This window comes from Lithobates pipiens, unplaced genomic scaffold, assembly GCF_037356315.1.
Source record: "Lithobates pipiens isolate NorthernLeopardFrog02 unplaced genomic scaffold, aLitPip1_a1.2 Scaffold_67, whole genome shotgun sequence".
Lineage (NCBI taxonomy): Eukaryota > Metazoa > Chordata > Amphibia > Anura > Ranidae > Lithobates > Lithobates pipiens.
The window spans coordinates 812,501-838,699 of NW_027507889.1; the positions used below are offsets into that span (position 1 = coordinate 812,501).

The 26,199-nt window shown below is 45.1% G+C and overlaps 1 long non-coding RNA gene across 1 annotated transcript in view; it reads right to left on the reverse strand.

Annotated features, from left to right (window-relative positions):
- LOC143959118 (uncharacterized) overlaps positions 1 to 21,475 on the reverse strand; it is a 58,056-nt gene extending 36,581 nt beyond the window's left edge. The window contains exons 1-2 of the long non-coding RNA XR_013270180.1: positions 21,366 to 21,475; positions 678 to 1,066 (exon numbers count right to left, since the gene is read on the reverse strand). This is a non-coding gene — a long non-coding RNA (uncharacterized LOC143959118). The remainder of the gene's footprint in view (positions 1 to 677; positions 1,067 to 21,365) is intronic.
- Positions 21,476 to 26,199: the final 4,724 nt, after the last annotated feature.

The window sequence follows — 26,199 nt, forward strand, 5'->3', positions numbered from 1 at the left end:
AAAAAAAAGCTAAGAACAACTAATAGCGCAACACCATGACAGGCACAAATTTGGATAATTTTCTCAGGTTCCAGATGACTGAAAACATTTCTCCCATAAACACCTAGTTCAGATGTAGAAAACAGGAGCTTTGCCCCCGATCCCCTGCTCAGACACACAACACCCCGCTACCCCACCACCACATGTAGCCCTATACTCCCTATATACTTCATTCTTTACTCATCCAACATGCCCTTACATCTTTCCCCTTCTCCCAATTCATGTGCTAGGACCAGCGGCGGACTGACAACTCATGGGGCCCCCAGGCAATCAAATTATGGGGCCACACAGTATACACAAACACACCCACACACAGTATACACAGACATGTTTCTATTGGCTGAGAAGGTACTGGAGAGGTGGGGCAGCCCTGATGGGGCACCCTGGTGGCATGGGGCCCTCGGGCAGTGCCCGAGTGGCCCAATGGTCAGTCCGCCCCTGGCCCCTGTCTAATAGTTTTAGACCCAAAAAAGGAGATATACTCCTGTGCTTCCTCAGATCTACTCCAATACCACAGTGATCAGAAACCTCTAAGAATGTACACATTACTGTAACTTCACTTTTTATTTAATGGAGACTCACCAATACACAATATTTTAGAACATATCTATATAACAACAAAAAAAAAAACCACATACCTGCAGCAAGTGGTAAGGCAAGGTTACTTCAAGCTCAGCCAATCTGTGTGCAGGGTCCTCTTCATCTTCTGGTATATCCAAATCCTCTTCAGGAATGGTGTCCCATTTACCTTGATGAGCTACCAGCTGATGAACTAGTTCATATTGCTCAGGCAGTGCCAAACTTACCAAAGTCTGTTTGCCATGTCTAAAACTAATGCGCCTTCGCTTACAGGTGTCTGGGTCACAACATGTTCCAACTGGCAGAAGAGGATCACCCAAAAGAGCATTAACCACCTTGCCTCGGGCACTGCAGTTATGTCCCAGAACAAAGATACAGGGCCTGCAGCGTACAGTCAGTTTCAAGTAATCTTCCTCTTGTCTCTGAAAAGTGATGCTATGCAGCTGGCCTGAAAAGAAAAAAAAAAAAAAAAAAAAACAGCAAGGATGTAATACACAAGTCCAACCAAGTAGTACTAAACATTTTTTAAGTGTTGCTGAAGTAGCTTTAGGAAAAGGCATTCTCCTAAAACCCAATAAGATCAAAAAATGGTACTAAAATGAAAAGAAATTGGACATTTATAGAAATGAAGCTTTTTTAAAATCAGGAGTAATTTAGATCAAGGTGGTAAACTGGTGTAACTTTAGCCATACACAAAATATATATACGGTAAACATGTTAAAGAGACTTATTCTTTAAAGAATTAAAAGGGGTTGTAAAGCTTTGTTTATTTTCTAAATAGGTTCCTTTAACCACTTCAGCCTCGGACCAATAGTCAGCCTAAACACCAGAGGTCTTTTTAAAATTTCGCACTGCACTGCTTTAACTGGTAATTACGCGGTCATGCAATGTTGTACCCAAACTAAATTTGCGTCCCTTTCTTCCCACAAATAGAGCTTTCTTTTGATGGCATTTGATTGTCTCTGCGATTTTTATTTTTTGCGATATAAATGGAAAAAGACCGAAAATTGAGAAAAAAAAATATATTTTCTACTTTTTGTTATAAGAAAAATCGAACTAAATGTTAGTCATACATTTAGGGCAAAATTTATTCAGCCACATGTCTTTAGTAAAAAAAAAAATGTCAATAAGCGTAGATTTATTGGTTTGCACAAAAGTTATAGCGTCTACAAACTAAAGTACATTTTCTGGAATTTACACAACTTTTAATTTACGACTGCCCATCTCACTTCTTGAGGTGCATAAATGGCAGTACAACCCCCCCCCCCCCCCCCACTCCTCACTACCTATCACAGTTTCGAAGGCCATAAAATGCCAATAGCACAAACCCCCCCAAATGACCCCATTTTGGAAAGTAGATACCCCAAGCTATTTACTGAGAGGCATGCTGAGTCCATGAAATATTTTATATTTTGCCACAAGTTGCAGGAATATTAAAAAAAACTTTTTTTTTTTTTTTGCACAAAGTTGTCACTAAATGATATATTGTTCACACATGCTATGGGCATAAGTGAAATTACACAAAATTAATTCTGATGCTTCTCCCGAGTACGGGGATACCACATGTGGGGGACTTTTTGGGAGCCTAGCCACGTACGGGACCCCGAAAACCAAGCACTGCCTTCCGGATTTAAATGTAAAACGCTATCAAAAAAACTGTTAGCGATCGCAGGGATCAGGCCTGACTCTGCAATCGCTGCAGTTATGTGTTTAGTGTTTTGTAAGTGACAGTGATCGACCGATACTGCACTTGGGTGGGCTGGGCGGAGGGGCAAAACGCAGGTGCTAGCAGGTATCTGGGCTGATCCTGCTAATGCGTTTTTTTGGAATCCTAAACTGCTGGGGACGCCAATATAGATCTGATTAGATCAGATATTGATCTGTTCAGATTCTATACCACTACGGGAGGTGTATGCTTTGCACGTGGGTGTTAGCGGTACTGTCACTAACCTAGCGCTGCCTGGGGCGACGCAGACCCTGACCCTAAAACCTAATTGATATCACCCGCCGGGTGATCAGGGGGTTAAACCTTTATTGGGTAATAAATGGTGGGTGCCCTGATGCTATAAAAAGCAAACTAACCAGAGTCACCCGTAACACTTACACGGTGATCACTGGTGAAAGGGTTAACTAGGGGCAATCAGGGGGTTAAAACCATTATTGGGTAGTATATCTGGGTACCTAGCGCTATAAAAACCTGGCGGTGAACCTAAAAAAATAACTAGTGAATTAGCGACACCAGTGCCACTAATGCAGCGATCAGAAAAATGATCGCTTAGTGACACTGGCAAAAGGGGGTGAAAGGGTTAACTCTAGGGGCAATCGGGGGGTTAAACCTTTATTGGGGGGGGTAGGGGGCTACTCTGGACCTAACACTAACTGCCCTGACACTTTTTACTGTCACAACTGACACTGAATGCAGTGATCAGTAAATAAATGATCACTGCAATCAGCGACACCGACTGGGAGGGGGGGCGGATTTTTGTGCCTATATATGTTAGTGTAGTGTTTGGTGCATTTACTTTCAGTGTTCTCCTCGTAGTCGGTTGAAAAAGACCGCCCCAAGGAGAATGACATCACTTCCTCCCTGCCTGTGTTTACTATACACAGCGGGAGGAAGCTTCTCATTCAGCGAAACGGACCGCCGCATCCAGCGGGAGGGGGTCCAATCGGACCCCCCACCCGCTGGAAGGCAAGCACGTACATGTACGTGCTTGTGCCTGTACATGCCATTCTGATGACGTACATTCCCATGCGGCGGTCCTTAGGTGGTTAAGCTAGTGCATTGTTGGTTCATTTACCTTTTCCTTAGATTTCCCTTTTAAATGTTTCTTTGTCTGAATTTCTCACTTCGTTTCTCCTCAGTAAACTTCACACCATCATCCAAGTGGCGTTTAGTCAGCCAGAACAGCTTACTGAGGAGGAATAGGAAGTGAGAAATTCAAAGAAAAAACCATTTAGAAGGGAAATCGAAGGAAAAAAAAAAAAAAAAAAAAAAGTCTAAGTGAACCAACAATGCACTAGCTTAAAGGAACCTACTTAGGAAAAAAAAAAAAGAAAAAAAAAACCTTTACAACCTCTTTAAATACCTTTACAACATGTCAAAATGGCCTTGCTCCTTGCAATGTTTTGCAAAGAGCAGCCCTTAACCTCCTCCGAGGTCTCCTACCAGCATTCCTTGCTCTTGCCTTGATAGCAAGATATATTTTTGCTATAGGGGCACTTCTGCAGGCTTGATCCTGAGGAGAAAGGATCCTTTCTCCTCAGTGTCCCATGAGACATCAATCTGCTGTCGACTGTGTCCCATGAGGAAAAAGAAAACCTGAGGCACATTGATAAACTTGCCTGTGGGGGACAGCACACCACCACAACATTCACTGGCAGGATCAAAAACATAAAATAATAAAGAGAAGGACATGACTGATTGTAAATAGCTCTCTACAGTGATTTGATCTAGTACATGAGCAATTTTGCCTGTACAGTACTTGCACACTTTCAAAGTAGTATTGCCATAGTTTTCCAATTCTAGAATCCCACAGAGGACCAACTGCATAGAGTACCTTAGCCCAGGGGTTGACAAATTTGCTTGGAATCTAGGAGCCAGCTAAAAAAGTTAGGAGCCAGGTCCGTGACGGCGATCTGGACCTGTCCCTGGCCTGACATGGAGACGAGTGAGGGGAAGATAGCGCCCCCAGCCCCCCACCTGTCTCCAAGTCATTGCCCATAGCTCTTAGAGGGACATTTTTAAATTGCATTTTAGTGTAAATATGAGATGTGAGGTCTCTCTGACCCCAGATCTCATATATAAAAGAGGACCTGTCATGCTTTTTTCTATTACAAGGGATTTTTACATTCCTTGTAATAGGAATAAAAGTGACACACATTTTTTTTTTTTTTTTAAAAGAACAGTGAAAAAAATAAAAATAAAAGTTAAAATAAGAAAAAAAAATTGGTTTTAAATGCGCCCCGTCTTGCCAAGCTTGCGTGCAGAAGCGAACGCATATATGAAAGCGGTGTTCAAACCACACATGTGAGGTATCGCTGCGATCGGTAGAGTAAGAGCAATAATTCTAGCCCCAGACCTCCTCTGTAACTCAAAACGTGCAACCTGAAGAATTTTTTAAACGTCGCCTATGGAGATTTTAAAGGGTAAAAGCTTGTCGCCATTCCATGAGCGGCCGCAATTTTGAAGCGTGACATGTTGGGTATCGATTTACTCGGCGTAACATTATCTTTCACAATATATAAAAAAAAAAAATTGGGCTAACTTTACTGTTGTCTTTTTTTTTTTTATTAAATAAATTTTTTTTCCCCAAAAAAAGTGCGCTTGTAAGTCCGCTGTACAAATATGGTGTGACAGACAGTATTGCAACGACCACCATTTTACTCTCTAGGGTGTTAGAATAAATAAAAAAAAAAAAAAAAAATTTATATATATATATATATATATATATTTTTTTTGTTTTGTTTAGGGGTTCTAAGTAAAGGGATGGAGAAAGACTGGCCCATTAACATTGTTGGTTGTAATTCCAACGGCCACCACAAGAGGGCGCCAGATTCCAGAAGGAGCCATAGGATCACAGAAGGCCTCAAAGCCGGGGGCTCAATTACCGGCCGCCTGCGGCGCGGCCCGACGCGATCGCGCGGGGGGGGGGTCCACGGAGACGGGATACCCCCAGCTATGCTGCCCCAGGCGCAAGGTCGCTGATTCTAGTCGCCAATGCGACCTGGCGACCGGGTTTTGTCGAGCACTGCCTTAGCCACTTCAATACCGGGCACTTAAACACCTTCCTGCCCAGACCAATTTTGAGCTTTCAGCGCTGTCGCACTTTGAATGACAATTGCGCGGTCATGCTACACTGTACCCAAATTAAATTTTTATCATTTTTTTCCCACAAATAGAGCTTTCTTTTGGTGGTATTTGATCACCTCTGCGGTTTTTATTTTTGCTAAACAAATAAAATACCGAAAAGTTTTAAAAAAAAATGTTTTGTTTGTTTCAAAACTTTGCAAATAAGTAAGTTTTCTCCTTCACTGATAGGGTTGCAATGATAAGGCGGCACTGATGGGCACCGATATGTGGCACTGATGAGGTGGCATTGATGGACACCGATATGTGGCACTGATAAGGTGGTACTAATGGGCGACATGGATGGGCACTGATAGGTGGCACAAATTGGCATGGGTAGGCGGCACAGGTGGGCATGGGTAGGCGGCACAGGTGGGCATGGATGGGCACTGATAGGCGGCACAGACGCGAGTGACGAAAAGCCGATCACTGGCTTTTCCCATTTACACTGTGATCAGCCGTGATTGGACACGGCTGATCACATGGTAAAGAGTCTCCGTCGGAGACTCTTTACCGAGAACGTAGTTGCCGGGTGTCAGACTGACACCCCGCAACAACGATCGCCGCGATGCGCGCCCCTGGGGGCGCGCAGCGGCTCATAATCCTGATCACATCATATGACGTCCAGTCAGGATTATGCAACCACTTTGCCACCGTCTATTTGTTATAGGGCGGGCGGCAAGTGGTTAATCCGATTCATGCTATGGTTGCCCAGTAATGTGGTGGTAAACACCTGCCCTCCACTCTGGCAAGGCTGATGAGGGTCCTACAACAGTAGATTAAGGCTGAACTTTCAGACACACAGCTTCAGGCTGGACCTATTTAGACTTTGCTCTCATTTACGGTGGAAGCTGCATGATGTCTGGACACCAGGTAGGTATAAAGCTAAATTTCTTCTTTAGGTCTCGGTGCAGATGCAGTGGCCACATCCATGGCTTGTCTTCACTCAATGCCATCAATGATGGTGGCGGCCCTTTTCCATGCAGAGAACTAGCTGGTTGTTTGCTGGCATAATTGCATTTAGGGCTGCAACTAATGGCCATTTTCATAATTCATTAGTTAGCCGATTGTTTTGATTAACCAGTTGCCGACCGCCGCACGCCGATGTACGTCGGTGCAATGGCACGGGCAGGCATAAGGACATACATGTACGTCCCTTGCCTCCCGCGGGTCGGGGGCCCGATCGGGCCCCCGCCCGGTGCCTGCGGCGGTCGGTATTCGTGCGGGAGCGATCCCGGACGAGGGGACGGCCATTCATTCATGGCCACCCCCTCGCGATCGCTCCCGACGAATAGAAATCCCCGGTGACATCACTTCCTCTCCTGTAATGTAAACACAGGAGAGGAAGTGATGTATTCTCTCCTCCGTGTCGGTATTTTCCGTTCCGACACGGAGGAGAGCGGATCAGTAAGTTGCACCAACACTCACACACACAGTAGAACATGCCAGGCACACTCACACCCCCCCTTTACCCCCCGATCACCCCCCCAATTACCCCTGCCCCCCAGTCACAGTGACACCAATGTCATTTTTTTTTTTTTTTTTTTTTTTTTTGCATTGGTGTCATTTGTGACTGTAATAACTGTTAGGGCAGTTAGAGTTAGCCCCCTTTAGTTCTAATGTACCCCCCTAACCCCCCCAATAAAGGTTTAACCCCGTGATCACCCCCCGTCGCCAGTGTCACTAAGGCTGGGTTCACATTGCAGCGGTTTATGAGAACGAATGTGATTCGCACCGCACTGCAGTGCAAATCACATCCGATCTCTGTGCGATTCGAGTTCAGCCATTCGCCGCACCCGCCACACCCGCCGCACCCGCCGCAAATTCGCACGGGACCCTTTTTTTGGCCCGCAGCAGAATCGGATCGCATGGGTGTTCACACCATGCGATCCGAGTTTGCAGATCGCACTGCGATATGCGAACTGATCTGGGGGTGTCAGTAACATTTCACTGACACTCCCAGCAGTTCGCATAGGGCAGTGTGAACTGCCGCCGGGAGGCATGCGATGCGGGAACCCGCCGCGCATTCGCGGCGTTTCCGCATCGCTCCAGTGTGAACCCAGCCTAATAAGCGATCATTTTTCTGATCGCCGTATTAGTGTCACAGGTGACGCTAGTTAGGCAGGTAGGTATTTAGGTTCGCCGCAGCTTTTTATAGCGCCAGGGACCCCCATATACTACCGCATAAAGCCCCCTGATTGCCCCCTAGTTAACCCTTTCACCAGTGATCACCATATAACTGTTACAGGTGACGCTGGTTGGTTAGTTATTTTTTTATAGTTTCAGGGCACCCGCCATTTATTACCTAATAAAGGTTTAACCCCCTGATCACCCGGCGGGTGTCATTTGTGACTAATAACTGTTAGGGCAGTTAGGGTTAGCCCCCTTTAGTTCTAAGGTACCCCCCTAACCCCCCCAATAAAGGTTTAACCCCGTGATCACCCCCCGTCGCCAGTGTCACTAAGGCTGGGTTCACATTGCAGCGGTTTATGAGAACGGATGTGATTCGCACCGCACTGCAGTGCAAATCACATCCGATCTCTGTGCGATTCGAGTTCAGCCATTCGCCGCACCCGCCGCACCCGCCGCAAATTCGCACGGGACCCTTTTTTTGGCCCGCAGCAGAATCGGATCGCATGGGTGTTCACACCATGCGCTCCGAGTTTGCAGATCGCACTGCGATATGCGAACTGATCTGGGGGTGTCAGTAACATTTCACTGACACTCCCAGCAGTTCGCATAGGGCAGTGTGAACTGCCGCCGGGAGGCATGCGATGCGGGAACCCGCCGCGCATTCGTGGCGTTCCCGCATCGCTCCAGTGTGAACCCAGCCTAATAAGCGATCGTTTTTCTGATCGCTGTATTAGTGTCACAGGTGACGCTAGTTAGGCAGGTAGGTATTTAGGTTCGCTGCAGCTTTTTATAGCGCCAGGGACCCCCATATACTACCGCATAAAGCCCCCTAATTGCCCCCTAGTTAACCCTTTCACCAGTGATCACCATATAACTGTTACAGGTGACGCTGGTTGGTTAGTTATTTTTTTATAGTTTCAGGGCACCCGCCATTTATTACCTAGTCTCACTAGTGTACCCCTAAATTTAGGGGTGTCTACTTTCCAAAATGGGGTCATTTGGGGGGGGTTTGTGCCATCTTGGCATTTTATGGCCTTCAAAACTGTAACGCCCTTAGAAAGCCTGAAGGCGGTGCTTGGTTTTCGGGGCCCCGTACGCGGCTAGGCTCCCAAAAAGTCCCACATATGTGGTATCCCCATACTCAGGAGAAGCAGCAGAATTTATTTTGGGGTGTCATTTCACATATGCCCATGGCATGCGTGAGCAATATATCATTTAGTGACAACTTTGTGAAAAAAAAAAAAAAAAAAAAAAAAGTTTGTAATTTTCCCGCAACTTGTGGCAAAATATAAAATATTCCATGGACTCAACATGCCTCTCAGCAAATAGCTTGGGGTGTCTACTTTCTAAAATGGGGTCATTTGTGGGGGTTTTGTGCCATCTTGGCATTTTATGGCCTTCAAAACTGTAATAGGTAGTGAGGAGTGAAATCAAAAAATTACGCCCTTAGAAAGCCTGAAGGCGGTGCTTGGTTTTCGGGGCCCCGTACGCGGCTAGGCTCCCAAAAAGTCCCACATATGTGGTATCCCCGTACTCAGGAGAAGCAGCAGAATTTATTTTGGGGTGTCATTTCACATATGCCCATGGCATGCATGAGTAATATATCATTTAGTGACAACTTTGTTAAAAAAAAAAAAAAAAAAAAAAGTTTGTAATTTTCCCGCAACTTGTGGCAAAATATAAAATATTCCATGAACTCAACATGCCTCTCAGCAAATAGCTTGGGGTGTCTACTTTCTAAAATGGGGTCATTTGTGGGGGTTTTGTGCCATCTTGGCATTTTATGGCCTTCAAAACTGTAATAGGTAGTGAGAAGTGAACTCAAAAATTTACGCCCTTAGAAAGCCTGAAGGCGGTGCTTGGTTTTCGGGGCCCCGTACGCGGCTAGGCTCCCAAAAAGTCCCACATATGTGGTATCCCCATACTCAGGAGAAGCAGCAGAATTTATTTTGGGGTGTCATTTTACATACGCCCATAGCATGTGTGAGCAATATATCATTTAGTGACAACTTTGTGTAAAAAAAAAAAAAAATTTTTTTTTTTGTCATTATTCAATCGCTTGAGGCAAAAAAATAAAATATTCAATGGGCTCAACATGCCTCTTATCAATTTCCTTAGGGGGTCTACTTTCCAAAATGGGGTCATTTGGGGGGGTTTTGTACTGCCCTGCCATTTTAGCACCTCAAGAAATGAGATAGGCAGTCGTAAACTAAAAGCTGCGTAAATTCCAGAAAACGTACCTTAGTTTGTAGATGTGACAACTTTTGCGCAAACCAATAAATATACAATTATTGACTTTTTTTTTACCAAAGACATGTGGCTGAATACATTTTGGCCTAAATGTATGACTAAAATTGAGTTTATTGGATTTTTCTAATAACAAAAAGTAGAAAATATCATTTTTTTTCAAAATTTGCGGTCTTTTTACGTTTATATCGCAAAAAATAAAAATCGCAGAGGCAATCAAATACCATCAAAAGAAAGCTCTATTTGTGGGAAGAAAAGGACGCAAATTTTGTTTGGGTACAACATTGCATGACCGCGCAATTACCAGTTAAAGCAGCGCAGTGCCAAAGTGTAAAAAGACCTCTGGTCATTTACCAGCAAAATGGTCCGGTCTGAAAGTGGTTAAATCAGATCAAATAAAAATTAAAAATATAAAAAATAAAAACACGACGACCTGCAATACTATTCTGCAGATTTTCAGACAGGACTACTAATATAATGCATGACAGAGTCCCTTGTCATATACAGGTATCCTGCCGTGTCTATTTCACCTGGGGCCACCAATGACGGGGCACACTATCCCCCCCCCCCAAACACCAATGGAGCACTATTTGCCCCCCCCACTCCCCAGAACACCAATGATGGGGCATTCCACAGTGCAGTTCATTTTGCACAGGGTGGTCCTGGTCCTCCAATTCTGGGGACCCTCAGGGGCGCTGGTGGCTCATCCCCACATAAAGAATCAACGTTGGATAAGTGCTCTTGGTGGACACCCATGTGGGCACACTCCTGATTCCCGCATCTGTGCCCATTCACACAGAATGTAGGACTTAAGCCCGTCGCTGGATTTTATTGACGGGGGGGGGGGGGGGGCATGTGAACTGCAGCACCACAGAATATGAAAATACTTTGTTTACCTCTTGCCAAAACAAGCGAGACAAGCCATTTCAAAAACCCCATGTGATCAACACTCATTGCCTTCTAGGCAAGAACATCTTTACACTATTACAAAAAAGCAACAGAGGCCAGCCAAAAGTTGAATAAAAAGCTTTCAGAGAGGAAGAGAAGAAAAAAAAAAAAAGGTTAGAGTATTTAACATATCAAGCAGGCTTTAGCTTACAAGAAGACACTAATATATATATATATATATATATATATACACACACACACACACATATATACATACATATATACACACACACACATAACCTTGCAAAAGTATTCGGCCCCCTTGAACTTTTCAACCTTTTGCCACATTTCAGGCTTCAAACAGATATAAAATTTAAATTTTTGTGAAAAAATCACCAACAAGTGGGACACAAATTGTGAAGTGGAACGAAATCTATTGGATAATTTAAACTTTTTTTTTAGCAAATAAAAAAACTGAAAAGCGGTGCGTGCAAAATTATTCGGCCCCTTTACTTTCAGTGCAGCAAACTCACTCCAGAAGTTCAGCGAGGATCTCTGAATGATCCAATGTTGTCCTAAATTACTGATGGTGATAAATAGAACCCACCTGTGTGTAATCAAGTCTCTGTATAAATGCACCTGCTCTGTGATAGTCTCAGGGTTCTGTTGAAAGCGCAGAGAGCATCATGAAGACCAAGGAACACGCCAGGCAGGTCCGTAATACTGGTGGAGAAATTTAAAGTGGTTGTAAACCCTTACAAACCACTTTGACCTACAGGCAAGCTAGATTAAGGCTTACCTGTAGGTCCAAGCAATATCTCCGAAAACGGGCACCGCTGTCTACGGCGCATGCGCCATAGACAGCGGTGCGCAGGTGCACTGAGCGTGGCATTTCCAAGAATGGAGCTGCCGCGCGCGTCGACTCCCGTGCGCATGCGCGGGAGTGACCTCGCCGAATGACAGCGGCGGAGCTGCGAGACGCCACCAGCAAAATGGATGCGACGGACTACAGGGGACAGCGGCGACTTCGCTGGCTCCTGTGTCAGGTAAGTGACACATAATGGGCAACTATGCGATGCATAGTAGTCCATTATGCTTTGCCTTTGCAGGGAATGAAAGAGGAAGTAAACCCATCAGGGTTTACTTCCTCTTTAAAGCCGTATTTGGATACAAAAAGATTTCCCAAGCTTTAAACATCCCAAGGAGCACTGTGCAAGCGATCATTTTAAAATGGGAGTATCAGACCACTGCAAATCTACCAAGACCTGGCTGTCCCTCTAAACTTTCAGCTCAGACGAGGAGAAGACTGATTAGAGATGCAGCCAAGAGGCCCATGATCACTCTGGATGAACTGCAGAGAACTACAGCTGAGGTGGGAGAGTCTGTCCATAGGACAACAATCAGTCGTACACTGCACAAATCTGGCCTTTATGGAAGAGTGGCAAGAAGAAAGCCATTTCTCAAAGATATCCATAAAAACTCTAGTCTAAAGTTTGCCACAAGGCACCTGGGAGACACACCAAACATGTGGAAGAAGGTGCTCTGGTCAGATGAAACCAAAATCGAACTTTTTGCCCACAATGCAAAACTATATGTTTGGCGTAAAAGCAACACAGCTCATCACCCTCAACACACCATCCCCACTGTCAAACATGGTGGTGGCAGCACCATGGTTTGGGCCTGCTTTTCTTCAGCAGGGACAGGGAAGATGGTTAAAATTGAGGGGAAGATGGATGCAGCCAAATACAGGACCATTCTGGATGAAAACCTGTTGGAATCTGCAAAAGACCTGAAACTGGGACGGAGATTTATCTTCCAACAAGACAATGATCCCAAACATACAGCAAAATCTACAAAGGAATGGTTCACAAATAAACGTATCCAGGTGTTAGAATGGCCAAGTCAAAGTCCAGACCTGAAACCAATCGAGAATCTGTGGAAAGAGCTGAAAACTGCTGTTCACAAACGCTCTCCATCCAACCTCACTGAGCTCGAGCTGTTTTGCAAGTTAGAATGGGCAAGAATTTCAGTCTCTCGATGTGCAAAACTGATAGAGACATACCCCAAGCGACTTGCAGCTAATCGCTGCAAAAGGTGGCTCTACAAAGTATTAACGCAAGGGGGCCGAATAATTTTGCACGCCCCACTTTTCATTTTTTTATTGGTTGAAAAAGTTTCAAAAATTCAATATAGATTTCGTTCCACTTCACAATTGTGTCCCACATATTGGTGATTCTTCACAAAAAATAAAAATTTTATATCTTTATGTTTGGAGCCTGAAATGTGGCAAAAGGTTGAAAAGTTCAAGGGGACCGAAAACTTTCGCAAAGCACTGTACATACATACACACCCCTTTTAGAAAAGGAAGTTCAAACTCCAAAACTACTTGCACATGGGCATCTCGAGTCAGCCGCATAGCATCCCACCCCTTTCAGGCACCTCCAGCCCTGGTGCTAGCCAACTGAAATCTATGACCGGCTGAACTACAGAGCAGCTGGATACTGTACGAAGGGGTACTTGCACTTAGTGCACCACGGGTTCAGGACAAATTCCCCAAAATAATTCCTGACTAAAATTTGTAGATATCAGTACACATAAGCCAATATACACAAGTGAGAGTGCATACACGAGTAAAGCCACCTACACCCCATTCAAACTGAAAATTTTCACTTGAAACTGCTGTTACTAGGCAGTCTTTCTAATCTGCCTCTTCATATTCCGCAGTGCTTCGTCCTCTTCGGTGAGTGGCCTCGTTGCCTTCTGGGACATGCGTCACAGAAAACGGGGCCATTCCCAAAGCGCCGCGCGACTCGCGCATGCGCAGTAGGAAACTGGCAGTGAAGCTGCAAGAATCCACTGCCTGTTTCCCTTTAAGATGGAGGAGCCGGCAGCTAATCCAATGGACAGATCGGCCTCGGGGTGGCCGACATCGCGGGATCGCTGGACAGGCAACTGTCCTTAATAAAAGTCAGCAGCTACAGTGTCTCTAGCTGATGACTTTTTTTTTAAATATTGGCCGGAACACCCCTTTAACTTCCTATCCTAAGGGTCCTTTCACACAGGGCGGATCAGTTCTGATCCGCCCCGTGGATATCCGTTTGCTCAGCGGGGATCACTCAGTCGATCCCCGCTGAGCAGGGAGATGACAGGTCCGTCTCTGCACACTGCGCAGGGACAGACCTGTCACAGCGCCACTCTCCCCTATGGGAGATCGGATGACGAAGGGCCGCAGTGCCCGTCGTCACCCGATCCGATGGCGGATGGAAAAATAGCTTTTTCCTCTGTTACACTTTCGGATCGGAGCGGGTCGGATGTCAGCGGACGTGTCACCGCTGACATCAGACGTTCTATGGAAAAACTGACAGGCGGGCCTGAACGGGACGTCAGTGTGAAAGGGGCCTTAAGGTGACAACACTGACCAAGTGCATTTCTGCATAAGCAGCTTTGTCATCCTAGTGAAATGCAGAGACTGTTGCCAAATACATTATACCAAACAAGATTCAGCTTACAAGCAAACAACCTTGTGAAACAGACACTGACCAATTTATACAAAAAAAAAAAAAAAAAAAAAAAAACACATCAAGCCCTTTAAGAAAAGGACTTTAAAAATCCAAAGCTACATATGGACTTATCAGATTGATTTAACAGCAGAGCAAACCAGATAGTATGACTATAGACCAGTGATGGCGAACCTTGGCACCCCAGATGTTTTGGAACTACATTTCCCATGATGCTCAGCTACACTGCAGAGTGCATGAGCATCATGGGAAATTTCATTCCAAAACATCTGGGGTGCCAAGGTTTGCCATCACTGCTATAGACCGATCAAAAATTCAGGTAACTGCAGGAACCTTCTGAATTACAATTTATGGTCGTTCACTTACAGCCAACCTAGGGATCGACTTTAGCTGAACAGGATTATTGAAAACACTACTCAATCAGCGGGCTGCAGTGCTGACTAGTGTATTTTGATAGTGCAGTCCTCCTACTGGCAGAATACAATAGCCCAGAAGGGAGGATTCCTCTATACACACCACTTGTGTGGATAAAAAAATCCATTACTTCATAAAAACAACCGATCTATGCCCAGCCTAAGTCAGTTTGAGAAAATAAATGCCAAGGCTTATATCCATGCATTATACTGTGTGAACAATAAAGCAACTTCAATTAGTATGAATAATTTACCATAATAAAAGTGACTGCACATGTATACAAGACCAAAACAAGAGCACTCAAAAGACCATGCAAATTTAGAAAAAGGCTCAGATAGTGCAATGCATTATATAAGGGCTTGAATATAAAAACAGAACAAAAAACAAGACCACTCAAAAGGCAAGCCAAATATACCTACATGTACACCACTGTTCCCCAGGAGACAGCAGCGCGCATCTGACATCTGTATACTCCACCCCACTCTACGCATTTCATCCCATCATCACACAAATGCTTGCTGCTGTGTCCTGGTGAGCAGTGGCAGGCATGCAAGTATTTGGCTGGCCTTTTGGTTCTGCTTTTATAATCAAGTCCCTATATATTGCACCAAGTCATCTTCTCAATTTGTATGGTATTTGAGAGACTGGTTGGCTGTTTGGAGTGGCAGTGGTCCATCCAGTAGTGGAGCAGCGTTTCTCCTGGAAGTTCATGTGGTTAACAGGCAAAAGGGTAAATGGACAGATGTGACCTGAGCAGCAGCCTCTCTGCAGAATAGATTCCTATGAGCAAGTTATACCCCTGTGAGATTCTGTGTGTGGTAAGTGCGCTACTTACCTTAACCACTTTCAGACCGGACCATTTTGCTGGTAAATGACCAGAGGTCTTTTTACACTTTGGCACTGCGCTGCTTTAACTGGTAATTGCGCGGTCATGCAATGTTGTACCCAAACAAAATTTTCGTCCTTTTCTTCCCACAAATAGAGCTTTCTTTTGATGGTATTTGATTGCCTCTGCGATTTTTATTTTTTGCGATATAAACGTAAAAAGACCGCAAATTTTGAAAAAAAATGATATTTTCTACTTTTTGTTATTAGAAAAATCCAATAAACTCAATTTTAGTCATACATTTAGGCCAAAATGTATTAAGCCACATGTCTTTGGTAAAAAAAAAAAAGTCAATAATTGTATATTTATTGGTTTGCGCAAAAGTTGTCACATCTACAAACTAAGGTACGCAGCTTTTAGTTTACGACTGCCTATCTCATTTCTTGAGGTGCTAAAATGGCAGGGCAGTACAAAACCCCCCCAAATGACCCCATTTTGGAAAGTAGACCCCCTAAGGAAATTGATAAGAGGCATGTTGAGCCCATTGAATATTTTATTTTTTTGCCTCAAGCGATTGAATAATGACACAAAGTTGTCACTAAATGATATATTGCTCACACATGCTATGGGCGTATGTGAAATGACACCCCAAAATAAATTCTGCTGCTTCTCCTGAGTACGGGGATACCACATATGTGGGACTTTTTGGGAGCCTAGCCGCGTACGGGGCCCCGAAAACCAAGCACCGCCTTCAGGCTTTCTAAGGGCGTTACAGTTTTGAAGGCCATAAAATGCCAAGATGGCACAAACCCCCCCCAAATGACCCCATTTTGGAAAGTAGACAGCCCTAAATTTAGGGGTACACTAGTGAGACTAGGTAATAAATGGCGGGTGCCCTGAAACTATAAAAAAATAACTAACCAACCAGCGTCACCTGTAACAGTTATATGGTGATCACTGGTGAAAGGGTTAACTAGGGGGCAATCAGGGGGCTTTATGCGGTAGTATATGGGGGTCCCTGGCGCTATAAAAAGCTGCGGCGAACCTAAATACCTACCTGCCTAACTAGCGTCACCTGTGACACTAATACAGCGATCAGAAAAACGATCGCTTATTAGGCTGGGTTCACACTGGAGCGATGCGGGAACGCCACGAATGCGCGGCGGGTTCCCGCATCGCATGCCTCCCGGCGGCAGTTCACACTGCCCTATGCGAACTGCTGGGAGTGTCAGTGAAATGTTACTGACACCCCCAGATCAGTTCGCATATCGCAGTGCGATCTGCAAACTCGGATCGCATGGTGTGAACACCCATGCGATCCGATTCTGCTGCGGGCCAAAAAAAGGGTCCCGTGCGAATTTGCGGCGGGTGTGGCGAATGGCTGAACTCGAATCGCACAGAGATCGGATGTGATTTGCACTGCAGTGCGAATCACATCCGTTCTCATAAACCGCTGCAATGTGAACCCAGCCTTAGTGACACTGGCGACGGGGGGTGATCACGGGGTTAAACCTTTATTGGGGGGGTTAGGGGGGTACCTTAGAACTAAAGGGGGCTAACCCTAACTGCCCTAACAGTTATTAGTCACAAATGACACCCGCCGGGTGATCAGGGGGTTAAACCTTTATTAGGTAATAAATGGCGGGTGCCCTGAAACTATCCGCGACCCGCGGGAGGCAAGGGACGTACATGTAAGCCCTTATGCCTGCCCGTGCCATTCTGCCGACGTACATCGGCGTGCGGCGGTCGGCAACTGGTTAAAGTGATGGGAACAGAATAGACAAAGTGCATTAACATTCACATTTAGGTTTCATTACTCAGGCACAGGATAGTCCAGTTAGACCAATCTCCGTCACAGCTTCCAGCAGAGGGGGTGATGTCCTGTGAATCCTTCTCATAGCCGGCATCCTGACCAGCAGGAATCTTCCAGCATGTGTGCAGAGTCCAAAGAGAGGCTTGGAGAGCAGCTGGTTGATTACAGGGAAGTGCAAAGCTTGAGAAAGGAGCATGCACTACAGACACCCCCCTAGTGCACATGCTCAGGAACACGTCGCCATTTTAGTAATGAAACCTCAATGAGTGTTTTTAACGCATTTTGTCTATTAAAACTACACAGTCTTAACGAAGAGGTGCCTGTTTGATTTCTCTACATGTTTGGAGTTTGCTTCGGCTTCCCCTGCAAGGCTGCCCTGTCTGTATAGACTGTTTCCTCACACAGAGCTTAACAGCTCAAAGGACATTTGTATGGACTCTAATCTCGCACTATATACTATAACCCATACCACCATCCATTGTATATATACATTGTTTCCTCAACCAGAGTTTGGCTTTATGCTGCAGTTCTTAAAAATCAGCTCTAGGCTCCTGCTGCTGTCAGTCAAATCCTGTGAAAAGGGAGCGGGAGGTGTGGCCAAGCCCCAATGTGCGAGACTAGGGATGCACAAAGCCTAGACTGAGGGCACACCCACACAGATGCCCTTTCAGCACATGGCTTTTTGAGGAAAGGAGGAGTGGACAGCACCAGCAAGGATCTCCAGGTAAGGGGCCCCCTCTGTGCAATATCATTGAACAGAGCAGGCAAACATATCCTCTTATTTTAAATTTAAAAGAAATGCCTTTACAATCATTGACCTACAATCTACTTTTCAATAATTACATGTCCTACTGCGTTTCAATTTGACAGTATCTAATCTGCTAGTACAGGGTTCGACAAATCTCAGGCACCAAGTCGACTAGAAGTTGTGCCCTGTCTCGTGGGCTTTTGCACGGTTGGATGGATTCCATTGACAACCCAGAACATGGCCCACTGCGTGCCCCCAGGAATGCAGCAGACAATTGGTAATCCTTTGGAAACTGCTGATCACAGAACAATGTAAGGAGCCAACCACAGAGCAGGAAAGTATAAGACATTTAGCACCTCTCCATTTTAAATAGAAGGACTTTAGTATCGCAAAAGTGGCTATGCATGAACGTAAAAACTGTGTGCAGCAGCCCCCATTAATTCTTACCCGAGCACCCTTGCAATACAGTGATGTCCATGAGATCCTTGATTCTCTGGGGACTCCTCACTCCCGACTGGTTTTTGCCAGCAGTGGGAGCCACTGGCCCCCACTGCTGTCAATCACAGCCAGCGAGCCAAGCCTCCATGTGTGAATAGACACAGCAACAAAAACGGAGCGCCTGTTTGGGAGCCCCACAAAGCAAGCTGCTTGCTGTGAGGGGACCCAGCAGGAGGGAGGGGCCTAGGAGCACCAGCATTGGGCACAAGAGGAAGATTAGGGCTGCTCTGTGTAATGGTTTTGCAGAGCAGGGGAAGACCACAAGGCTTTACTATTACTTTAACCACTTCCCGACCAATGCACGCCGATATAAGTCAGCAGAATGGCACAGATAGACAAATAGAAGTGCAGGTACATCCCTTTAAATTTGCCACCATGCCACCTTGTCGGGATAGAAAACTGGCTAAAAGACAGAATTCAGAGAGTAGTGGTTAATGATTCTTACTCTGAATGGTCTAAGGTTATGAGTGGTGTACCCCAAGGTTCAGTGCTGGGACCCTTACTTTTTAATATCTTTATAAATGATATTGGGTCTGGGATCAAGAGTAACATTTCCGTCTTTGCAGATGACACCAAGCTATGCGGTGCAATAATGTCCTTACAGGATGTCACCAATTTACAAGCAGACCTCAATGCTCTGTCTAATTGGGCGACTATGTGGCAGATGAGGTTTAATGTTGAGAAATGTAAGGTTATGCACTTGGGGGCTAAGAATATGCATGCATCATACACGCTAGGGGGAGTACAACTGGGGGAAATCCATAGTGGAGAAGGATCTGGGGGTTTTGGTAGATCATAAGCTCAATAATAGCATGCAATGCAAAGCTGCGGTTTCCAAAGCGAGCAAAGTCCTTTCCTGTATTAAGAGAGGTATGTACTCCAGAGAGAGAGAGATCATTTTGCCCCTGTTCAAATCATTAGTAAGACCTCATCTGGAATATGCCGTTCAGTTTTGGGCACCAGTTCTCAAAAAGGATATCAGGGAACTGGAGAAAGTGCAGAGAAGGGCAACCAAACTGATAAGAGGCATGGAGCAACTCAGCTATGAGGCAAGATTAGAGGAACTGAATTTATTCACTCTTGATAAGAGGAGATTAAGGGGGGGGGGGGGGATTTGATCAACATGTACAAATATATAAGGGGTCCATATAGGGAACTTGGTGTCGAGTTATTCACTTTAAAGTCAACAAAGAGGACAAGGGGGCACTCTTTACGTCTAGAGGAGAAGAGATTTCATCTCCAAATACGGAAAGGTTTCTTCACGGTAAGAGCTGTAAAAATGTGGAATAGACTCCCTGCAGAGGTGGTTATGGCCAGCTCAGTGGATTGCTTTAAGAAAGGCCTGGATTATTTCCTAAGTGTAGGTAATATAAATTTATAGGTAAAGTTGATCCGGGGAAAATCCGATTGCCTCTCGGGGGATCAGGAAGGAATTTTTTCCCCTGCTTTAGCAAATTGGATCATGCTCTGCTGGTTTTTTTTTGCCTTCCTCTGGATCAACTGTGGGTATAGAATTGGGTATATGGGCTGGTATATGTATATATGTATGTATGTATGTATGTATGTGTATATATATATATTTTTTTTTTGGTTGAACTGGATGGACTTGTGTCTTTTTTCAACCTAACTATGTAACTATGTAACCTCGAGTCCAATCGCGGGTTCCGCAGATTCGATCACTGCAGGGATAACCACGATCGTCTCACGGGAGATGCTAAAGTAAACAAGCATCTCCTTTTTCTGCCTAGCAACAGTGACACTGATCTCTGCTCCCTGTGATTGGAGCAGAGATCAGTTATGCGTAAAACACAGCCACGCCACCCACAGATAGCAACACACCCCTGGGACACACTTAACACCTACACTGCCAGTGTAATTTACACAGGAATCAGTGCATTTTTATAGCAATGATTGCTGTATAAATGACAATGGTCCCAAATCTGTCAAAAATGTAAAATGGGTCCGCCATAATGTCGCAGTCACAATAAAAATCGCTGATCCATTACTAGTAAAAAAAAAAAAAAAAAGCCAGAAAGAGGCACTTTATGCGATTCTGTCAGTTTTAACAAATCGCATTAGGGATCACTAGTTCTAAGTATTGTGATTCTTTCCTTTTTTTATGCTAATTTATTACATTTGTCTCTTACTCTGAACATCATTATGCTATAGTGGTGAGAGTCTTCAACCACCCCCTCATAAAATACGCACAACTTTTTATATACCTTCTCTTACTTTATACGGGAATATATATATCACTCACAATCTTAGTGCCTATAGAATTTTAGCCTCCTAGGCCAATTTCCTGTCATAGTACCGCGCATCACTCCTTTATCTTTTTAAAAAAAGCCAGAAAGCTATCCTTTTTGTAAACACAAATTTTTGCACAAACCAATCGCTTACTGCGAATTTTACCAAAATTATGTAGAACACTACACATCGGCCTAAACTGGAGGGAAAAAAAAATGTTTACACATTTTTGGGGGATATAGCAAAAAGTAGAAAATGCGTTTTCAAAATTGTCGCTCTTTTTTGTTTATAGTGCAAAAAATAAAAACCGCAGGACTGAACACCACGAAAAGAAAGTTCTATTTGTGGGGAGAAAAAAGAAAAATTGTCAAAAAAAAGTCAATTTGGGAGCCAAGTCGCACAAATGTGCAATTGCAAGTTAATGCGACGCAGTACCCAATTGCAAAAAGTGGTCTTTGGCCAGCAAAATGGTCTGTGGCTTATGTAGAACATCTTTTCCTCCCACAAAACAGAAGCATTGTGCATAAAAATGAGTCAAAACCTCAGTCAATTTATCTGCATCTTACCTCCTTTAGCTGTAACAGGTTTCTGTGCCTGATGTCCCTCCTGCTCCTGGCTGAATTTCCAGGTTCTGACTTCCTATTTCCTTCCTTTACCAGTCCTGATACTACATGTCCCATTCATGCTTTGAGCCTCTGTAGTTTCAGGGCAGGCTTAGGGAGTAGCTTAGCAGTTCTGAGAGTTGATGTGGGTGGGTCCTAAAGTTATGGTGGGTGTTTCAAGGAGTGTATTGGAATTCTGCAGTGAACAAAGTGCTGTACAACAGGAAGTGTAACCTTACAAACTATCTCTTGAACAAGAAATTTGCCATTCTGGCTATAAAGGGCACACAAATGTAAGACTGGTCACTTTTTTCTGCTCCAATCTTATTCTTTTTAACAAAAAAACACCAAGTTGTCTTTATTGAAGGCATGATGCGCAACGTGTTAATCATACTCAGTCTCTGCTGCGTCTACCTTGTCCCTTAGTTGATCAACCATTACACAGTGCGCATTCTCAGCATGCCCAGCTTACTTAAAATTACTATGTCTTTCCAAACACCCCCATTTTATGCAGTTCAACAGCTTTTATTGAATTATGAATAGTTTGCTTGTTCCAAATTCATCCAAATATATTACCTTCAATAAAAGATTCGTCCATTGTGTATGCTTTATGAACTGTATGTAGCCCAACTATATTATGAACATAAAAAGTAGTGCAAAACAAAATTGACATACTGCAACAATCAGCTCAAAACCTCATGATCTCACTGTACTTAACCACTTTCAGACCGGACCATTTTGCTGGTAAATGACCAGAGGTCTTTTTACACTTTGGCACTGCGCTGCTTTAACTGGTAATTGCGCGGTCATGCAATGTTGTACCCAAACAAAATTTGCGTCCTTTTCTTCCCACAAATAGAGCTTTCTTTTGATGGTATTTGATTGCCTCTGCGATTTTTATTTTTTGCGATATAAACGTAAAAAGACCGCAAATTTTGAAAAAAAATGATATTTTCTACTTTTTGTTATTAGAAAAATCCAATAAACTCAATTTTAGTCATACATTTAGGCCAAAATGTATTCAGCCACATGTCTTTGGTAAAAAAAAAGTCAATAATTGTATATTTATTGGTTTGCGCAAAAGTTGTCACATCTACAAACTAAGGTACGTTTTCTGGAATTTACGCAGCTTTTAGTTTACGACTGCCTATCTCATTTCTTGAGGTGCTAAAATGGCAGGGCAGTACAAAACCCCCCCAAATGACCCCATTTTGGAAAGTAGACCCCCTAAGGAAATTGATAAGAGGCATGTTGAGCCCATTGAATATTTTATTTTTTTGCCTCAAGCGATTGAATAATGACAAAAAAAAAATTTTTTTTTTTTTTTTTTTACACAAAGTTGTCACTAAATGATATATTGCTCACACATGCTATGGGCGTATGTGAAATGACACCCCAAAATAAATTCTGCTGCTTCTCCTGAGTATGGGGATACCACATATGTGGGACTTTTTGGGAGCCTAGCCGCGTACGGGGCCCCGAAAACCAAGCACCGCCTTCAGGCTTTCTAAGGGCGTAAATTTTTGAGTTCACTTCTCACTACCTATTACAGTTTTGAAGGCCATAAAATGCCAAGATGGCACAAAACCCCCACAAATGACCCCATTTTAGAAAGTAGACACCCCAAGCTATTTGCTGAGAGGCATGTTGAGTTCATGGAATATTTTATATTTTGCCACAAGTTGCGGGAAAATTACAAACTTTTTTTTTTTTTTTTTAACAAAGTTGTCACTAAATGATATATTGCTCATGCATGCCATGGGCATATGTGAAATGACACCCCAAAATAAATTCTGCTGCTTCTCCTGAGTACGGGGATACCACATATGTGGGACTTTTTGGGAGCCTAGCCGCGTACGGGGCCCCGAAAACCAAGCACCGCCTTCAGGCTTTCTAAGGGCGTAAATTTTTGAGTTCACTTCTCACTACCTATTACAGTTTTGAAGGCCATAAAATGCCAAGATGGCACAAAACCCCCACAAATGACCCCATTTTAGAAAGTAGACACCCCAAGCTATTTGCTGAGAGGCATGTTGAGTCCATGAAATATTTTATATTTTGCCACAAGTTGCGGGAAAATTACAAACTTTTTTTTTTTTTTTTTTTCACAAAGTTGTCACTAAATGATATATTGCTCACGCATGCCATGGGCATATGTGAAATGACACCCCAAAATAAATTCTGCTGCTTCTCCTGAGTACGGGGATACCACATATGTGGGACTTTTTGGGAGCCTAGCCGCGTACGGGGCCCCGAAAACCAAGCACCGCCTTCAGGCTTTCTAAGGGCGTTACAGTTTTGAAGGCCATAAAATGCCAAGATGGCACAAACCCCCCCCAAATGACCCCATTTTGGAAAGTAGACACCCCTAAATTTAGGGGTACACTAGTGAGACTAGGTAATAAATGGCGGGTGCCCTGAAACTATAAAAAAATAACTAACCAACCAGCGTCACCTGTAACAGTTATATGGTGATCACTGGTGAAAGGGTTAACTAGGGGGCAATTAGGGGGCTTTATGCGGTAGTATATGGGGGTCCCTGGCGCTATAAAAAGCTGCAGCGAACCTAAATACCTACCTGCCTAACTAGCGTCACCTGTGACACTAATACAGCGATCAGAAAAACGATCGCTTATTAGGCTGGGTTCACACTGGAGCGATGCGGGAACGCCACGAATGCGCGGCGGGTTCCCGCATCGCATGCCTCCCGGCGGCAGTTCACACTGCCCTATGCGAACTGCTGGGAGTGTCAGTGAAATGTTACTGACACCCCCAGATCAGTTCGCATATCGCAGTGCGATCTGCAAACTCGGATCGCATGGTGTGAACACCCATGCGATCCGATTCTGCTGCGGGCCAAAAAAAGGGTCCCGTGCGAATTTGCGGCGGGTGCGGCAGGTGCGGCGAATGGCTGAACTCGAATCGCACAGAGATCGGATGTGATTTGCACTGCAGTGCGGTGCGAATCACATTCGTTCTCATAAACCGCTGCAATGTGAACCCAGCCTTAGTGACACTGGCGACGGGGGGTGATCACGGGGTTAAACCTTTATTGGGGGGGTTAGGGGGGTACATTAGAACTAAAGGGGGCTAACTCTAACTGCCCTAACAGTTATTACAGTCACAAATGACACCAATGCAAAAAAAAAAAAAAAATGACATTGGTGTCACTGTGACTGGGGGGCAGGGGTAATTGGGGGGGTGATCGGGGGGTAAAGGGGGGGTGTGAGTGTGCCTGGCATGTTCTACTGTGTGTGTAGAGTGTTGGTGCAACTCACCGATCCGCTCTCCTCCGTGTCGGAACGAAAAATACCGACACGGAGGAGAGAATACATCACTTCCTCTCCTGTGTTTACATTACAGGAGAGGAAGTGATGTCACCGGGGATTTCTATTCGTCGGGAGCGATCGCGAGGGGGTGGCCATGAATGAATGGCCGCCCCCTCGTCCCGGATCGCTCCCGGACGAAAACCGACCGCCGCAGGCACCGGGCGGGGGCCCGATCGGGCCCCCGACCCGCGGGAGGCAAGGGACGTACATGTATGTCCTTATGCCTGCCCGTGCCATTCTACCGACGTACATCGGCGTGCGGCGGTCGGCAACTGGTTAAACAGTGTAAATACCTTTAATGAATAAAGAACAAAATGTGAAAAATAGTCTTAACTTTTAAAGCATAATATAGTTAAGCACGATTCTGGATAAAATTAAATTTAAATAGTTTGCTTCGAATAAAGATCACGATACTCGGCGCAACATTTTACTTTGTACAAAAAAAAAAGTGCCAACTTTAGTTTATTTTTTTAATTAGTTGAAGTAATTTTTGGGAACATTTGAAAGACTGCTGCCCAAAGACAGCGTGACAAAATATTGCAACGATTGGGATTAGTAAACCACAGACTACAATCTTGCTGGTATTGGAAGAATTTGACATTGCTATTCATTTTAGGGGCCCAGAAATCGGAGTGGTTCGGGGTAGCACTCTATTTCTCTATTACAGTATGCTTTTCTGGATGGTCTTTTATGGCTGTATGAAAAAAATTAAATAAAAAAACATGAATTGATCACAAAATAATGCAACAACTGCCATTTTATTCTTTAGGATATCTGATTTATATAGATATATCCACACACACTTTTGTAAATATTTCATTTTGGGATGCACCGAAACATAGGCCGGAGGCGGCGGCTGCTGGGACCCGAGAGGAGCGGAGGCGGCGGCTGCTGGGACCCGAGAGGAGCGGAGGCGGCGGCTGCTGGGACCCGAGAGGAGCGGAGGCGGCGGCTGCTGGGACCCGAGAGGAGCGGAGGCGGCGGCTGCTGGGACCCGAGAGGAGCGGAGGCGGCGGCTGCTGGGACCCGAGAGGAGCGGAGGCGGCTGCTGCTGGGACCCGAGAGGAGCGGAGGCGGCTGCTGCTGGGACCCGAGAGGAGCGGAGGCGGCTGCTGCTGGGACCCGAGAGGAGCGGAGGCGGCTGCTGGGACCCGAGAGGAGCGGAGGCGGCTGCTGGCACCGAGAGGAGCGGAGGCGGCTGCTGGCACCGAGAGGAGCGGAGGCGGCTGCTGGCACCGAGAGGAGCGAAGGCGGCTGCTGGCACCGAGAGGAGCGAAGGCGGCTGCTGGAACCGAGAGGAGCGAAGGCAGCTGCTGGGACCAGTGAGGCGCGAGGCGGATGCTGGGACCAGTGAGGCGCGAGGCGGATGCTGGGACCAGTGAGGCGCGAGGCGGCTGCTGGGACCAGTGAGGTGCGAGGCGGCTGCTGGGACAAGTGAGACGCGAGGCGGCTGCTGGGACCAGTGAGGC